Below are 6,000 nucleotides of genomic sequence, written 5' to 3' on the forward strand. Positions count from 1 at the left end.
AGCTGAACTTCATTAAAATTTAAAATTTCTGCTCTGCGGAAGACACCATCAAGAGAATGAGAAGAGAAACCGCAGACTGGGAGAAAATACTTGCAAAAGAGATATCTGAGCCCAGCCAGTGTGGCTCAGCGGTTGAGCACCAACCCAGGAACCAAGAGGTCACGGTTTGATTGCTGGTTGGGACACATGCAGGAGGCACTCAATTGATGATGTTTCTCATTGATGTTTCTCTCTCTCTCTCCCTCTCCCTTCCTCTCTCTCTTAAAATCAATAAAAACATATTTTTTAAAAAGAGAGAGAGAGAGATCTGATAAGGGACTGCTATCCAAAATATACAAAGTCTTAAAATTCAACTATAAGAAAATGAACAACCCAATTTAAAAATGGGCAAAAGACCTGAACAGACCTCAGCTAAAATGACATGCAGATGGCAAATAAGCACATGAAAAGATGATTAACATATTTCATTAGGGAAATGCAAATTAAAACGAGACTCCACTACACACCTATTAGAATGGCCAAAATCTGGAACACCAACAACATCAAGTGCCGACAAGGACATGGCGCAACAAAAACTCTCCTTCATTGCTGGTGGGAATGCAAATGGTGCAGCCACTTGGGGAGACAGTCTGGTGGTTTCTTACAAAACTAAACATACTCTTACCATACAGTCCAGCAATCAAGCTCCTTGTTATTTACCCAAATGAGTTGAAAACTTATGTCCACACAAACACCTGCATATAAATGTTTATAGCGGCTTTATTCATAAATGTCAAAACTTGGAACAACCAAGATGCCCCTCAATAGGTGAATGGATAAACTGTGGCACATTCAGACAATGGAATATTACTCGGCACAAAAAAGATTTGAGCCGTGAAAGCCATAAAAAAGACACAAAGAAAACCCATGCATATTGCTAAGTGAAAGAAGCCAATCTGAAAAGGCTTCCTACTGTGTGATTCCAACGAGATGAAATTCTATAAAAGGCAAAACTGCAGAGGCAGTGAAAAGGTCAGTGGTTGCCAGGGGCTGGGGATGGAGAGAGGGATGAACGGGCAGAGCACAGAGGACTCTTAGGGCAGTGAAGCTGTTCGGTGTGATGCTATAATGGAGGATAAGTGTCATTATACATCTGTCCAAACCCACGGATGTACACCACCAGGAGCGACTGTGGACGTTGCCTGATTATGATGTGTCGGCGTAGGTTCATCGACTGTAACAGGTGCACCACTCTGGTGTTGGGTGTCGATGGGGGAAGAGACTGCCGCCTCGGGTCCCTGACCCTGTCATGCTCACGGAGTGTGGCTGTGGGTGGTGGACAGCCAACGGGCCAGAGGCCGGTGGGGGATCCGGGAACAGCTACGGCTGCTTGTACATTGGAAACAATCCCACTTCCAGCAAAAGGCTGAAAGCAACACTCAGAATCCTGGTGGACAGAGAATGGAGGGCAAATCCTGAAATTTCTTTCTCTCTGTATTGAAAATAATTAAAATGAGAGCCTTGCCCAGAGAGGAGAGTCATTGCCAGCATTGCAGGTCCTCAGACAAGGACACGCTGTGCGGAAAGAACAGGCGGCACAGCAGTATACACAGTATCGTCCGTCTGCTGTTAAGGAGATGTACTCGAGTGTGCACCTGTATATACAGAAGGTCTAGAAATAAAACGTATTCCCAATGGCAGTGGTTGGCCACCTGTATGGCAGCCGGTTAAGTGGAAGCTACACACACTCTTCCAGGACGAAACTTGAATTACAACAACAGTATGGAAAAACCATCCTGAAATCAACTGAAGACGAGCTGGAGAGCACCCTCATAACCAAGGGGGAAGAGTGGAGGCCGCACAGAGACTGGTAGGAGGTGCAGAGGCACGAGGGGGCTGGCTCGGCTCCCACAGGCAGCAGCTGAAGGTCCGCAGGGATAGCTCAGCTGTGGGGGGTTCCCACTGAGGACTTCGGGGCCTAAACCCCAGGCTGGGCTCCCCAGCCCAGAGCACAGAACTGAGAAAGGTGCCCACATAACATCTGGCTGTGAAAAGCAGCTGGGTTTCTGTCTGCCAGGGAGAGACAGCTGGAAATGCAGGCACCCTCTTAAAGAGCCAACACACAAAGTTTCCTGTGCAGCCACTTACCTTGGGCTCCAGCAGAGGGAGGGCAGAGTGGGCAGAGTGAGGAGAATCTAGGGTTGGGGGCTCTGGAGATAGAGCTTGGAGGGCAGACGTGTGGATTCCTGGCCGAGTCATTCCCCCATACTGCATAGGACATTTTTCTCAGGCAGACCTTTACCATCCAGGCAGCTCTGCCGGGGGGGGGGGGGGGGGGGGGGGCAGAGCAATTACCCCACCCTGTTGGGAAACCCCTTACCCCACCCTGCAGAGTTTACACCTTGCTGTGGTTTACAGCCTGGGCTCAGTAAGAGATTAGGAATAACAATCAGCCTGCAGGCAGAGGCAGGTCTCTGGGTGCTTTGAGTCTTTGCCTGATCTGCTCCTGGACCTGGGGCTTGGAAAAGCAGACCTTGGTGTGCGTCTTGGTCCTGTCCAAATGCACTCAGCCCCAGCAGAGGGAGCCACAAGCTGTGGATTGCTGATAGCTCCAAACAGGATACCCAAGTCAGAGAAACACAAGTATCACATGATCTCACTCATACATGGAATCTAATGAACAAAATAAACTGATGTACAAAATAGATCCAGAGACATAGAAGCATGGAACAGACTGAGGGAGCTCAGAGGCAAGGCTGGTTGGTGGGAAGAGATCAATCAAAAAACTTATATGCCTATGTGCATAACCCATGGACACAGATAATAGTGTGGTGAAGGCCTGGGGCAGGGGGCAGGTGCGGGTAAAAGGGGTCAGTGGGGAAAAGGGGGGCATCTGTAATACTTTCAACAATAAAAATAAATTTTAAAAGAAAAAAAAAAAGTGGGTGAAGCTGGTATTGACCACGATGGAAGACAAAATCCATTTATAACAGAAATAGGCCCCATTCAAAGGCATAAATCACCCTTCCTGCTCACATGCTTCCTGCTGTACTTCCCCGGCAGCTTTGTTGTTCATTTGTCTCACCATCAGTAAATGAGCATTGCTTATGACACGTGTACCAACTTAATGTTTTCCTGCTAAACATCGAGTTCAGTAGTGAAGGGGCACACACTCCTCCCACCTGTTCAGTGTCACTGGTGTTATTAAAGAAAAAACAAGGTCGTTCTACTTGGGTTTATTCAGATAGTTAACATCTGATTTTACCTGGAACCATTTAAAAGAAATAGAACAGCATGGCCTGAAGCACGCTGAGCATGGGATGTGGAATACTTGAAGAAAATGTTGTCCTGAACTCTGCAGTGAAGTCGGAAAGAGAACCAGAGCTCCCACTGAGACAACGTCGGATCAACCCACCACCTCCAGACACTCTCCTCTTGGACCAGCGCCCTCTTGGCTCTGTGCTCGCCACCTGTGCCCAGGGAGGCCCGGCATTGCTGCCTGCAGGGGTGGGTGACACAGCTCGTCCCAGCCAGGGCACTGATACCTCAGGACCCACAACACGAGCCGCCCCGTCCCGGTGCCTGGGTCTGTGTCCCAGATCTAAACCCAAGTCAGCCCGCACGTAAGGGAAACGCTTATCAGGGAAACCTGACCTGCACCAGTCACAGTTCAACTCAGCTCCAGCCAGCTCACCTTACCCAGAAAATAGGGCCCTCTGGCCTTTAGAGGAAATCCCGACCTCCCAGTCAATATTGCCTCCTTTCCATGTTTCCTCTCCTAACATTCTGGAAAATTCCCTGTTGTCCACAATCCCTCGGGAAGAGTGCTACAGGGCACGGTCCTCCCCCACTCCATGGCTGTTTTCTCCTAAGTCAAGGACACCAATCTCATCACTAAACTGTTTTATTTTGTCATTGACAGCACTACCGGCTAGAGATTTGTCACTGCAAGACCCCCAAACCACAGGGTCGTGGATCCCCCTTCCCTTAAAGCCAAAGGAAAGCTCTCACAGCCCCACGCAGGGCCAGGACCGGGGTGAGGAGACTGAGGCACCGGCTGGGGGTGCCTCTCAGGGTGTGCCCAACACTCTGCCATCCAGATAAATCATATTTTAATGCAATATTTAAAAAAACAAAAATCCATACTGAATAAATTATCGGCATTTTGAATAAAGACAGTATCCGTACAATGCATTGCGCAGCGATGCTGGAGCCTGAGCCGAGGGAGAAATCTGCAGTGCTGACCGTGTTTATTTAAAATTGCAATACTTGGTTCATTAGAAGTTTTGTTTTGTTTTTTAAATGTCACATTAAAATATGATTTATATGGATGCCTGGGTATTGGGGCGCACCCTGAAATGTGCCCGAGGCGAGCACCTCACCCATCCCACTGGCCCTGCCCTGTCCCAGCCCTGAGCCCGTGCTGAGCACTAACAGGGACCCGCCTCCCCTCCTCCCTCCCCGGCTCTCGAGATCCACTTTCCAAGGGAGGTGGAGGAAACCCGGGTTCGTTAGGAATCTGTTCCTTGGCCATGGGCACTGGGGCCTGTCCCTCTCCTGTCGCTCATCTCCCACTGTCGCTGGTGCCGGCCCAGGCCTCTCAGCAGGTCACACCTGGGCTGGCACCGTCACTTCCCCCGCACACGGTCGTATGTGCCCGACCTTCACTTCAGCCTTGGGGAGAGGCGACCAGGGAGGCAGGGTGACGGCATCAATACCTACTAATAAACCACTACGGGCGGGAGGTTTCTAATACTCACTTTCCCTAGATCTCATCGGATGTCACCTGCCCAGACCTCCACGCTCCCAGCAACCAGAGACTGCGCTGGGGGAAGCACTCAATAGACGTCAGCCGCCTGGACCCGCTCCTGGCCTGCGGGGAGGTGGCCTTCAGGTGGAGGAGGCAGACTGCGGCTGGTCCCGAGCAAGCCGGAGACACCGGGTGAGTGGGCTCCGATCCACTCCGGGCTGCACTGGGCCTTCGTTCCCAGCAGCCCCAGAGGGCAGCGAGGCCCCAAGGAAAGACCCCAGAAAAGGCGAAACTTGGGGTTTTCCCGTGTCAGTGACCTTTCAGGCCCGAACCCTGGGAGTCAGTGCACGCACACCACCCAAAACAGACCCAGGCTTCAGAGGCAGACCCCAGACCACCCCCACCCCCAGGCTGGGCCCAGCAAGGAGTCTGGGAGAGGTGGCGGGAAGGCAGAGGGGCGGGAAGACTGCCGTCTTAAGTGTTTGCATGAAACCTGGGCTTTGGAGCAATCTTTTGTTTCCAGAGAAGCCTGTGGGTGCTGGGCCAAGAACACTTTTCAAAGCAGGGCTCACGTCCCCGTGGAAGAGCGCCCCCCGGAGGGCACTTCATGCCAATACTTGGCAGTAGAGGGACAGGAGAAGCCTCACCTGCCCGCCAGGTGAGCAGGAATCCCTCCCTTCACGGGATGACAGGTTGCTTAAGCCTCAGAGACCAGCTCTGGCTGTGAGACGTGCCCCGTGTTCCATCCCAGCCCGGCCTTTCTGTCCCCCATCCTTTCCTGGATTGGAAGAGCCTCTCAGGGTCCAGGGCCTCCGCATGGGTCCCCACAGGAACGGCTGGACCCAGCCAGCCAGCGCCAGCACCTCCCAGGCAGCAGCCAAAACCCCAAGACGCAGGCAGACAGAAGCTGCACCAAGCGCTCCGGAGCCAGCGGTCTTACCTGCCGAGAACCCACCGCCAGGAGACGCTGCCGGCCCGCCAAGTCGCCAAGTCGCCGAGTCCCCGGGCCGCCGGTGGAGGGCTTGCTGACGTGGGCCTTTCTCCTCGCTGCACCGGCCGCCTGCTGCCTGCACAGGGCGCCCAGCCCGGCAGAGCTGATGCGAGGCTGCGAGGAGCAGCTCCCCAGGGGGGCTCCTGCGGCGCCCCATCCTCTCCACGGCCAGGATGCCCTGATGGGCCCTAGCAGGGCGCCAGCCATGGGCGAGGGCAGCCAGCCAGCCATGACCCCCTCCTTGTCACAAAGAAAAGAGGGGCTTGCCTTCCAACCAAAG

Source organism: Miniopterus schreibersii (genome assembly GCF_964146895.1).
Source record: "Miniopterus schreibersii genome assembly, chromosome: 18".
Taxonomy (NCBI): domain Eukaryota; kingdom Metazoa; phylum Chordata; class Mammalia; order Chiroptera; family Miniopteridae; genus Miniopterus; species Miniopterus schreibersii.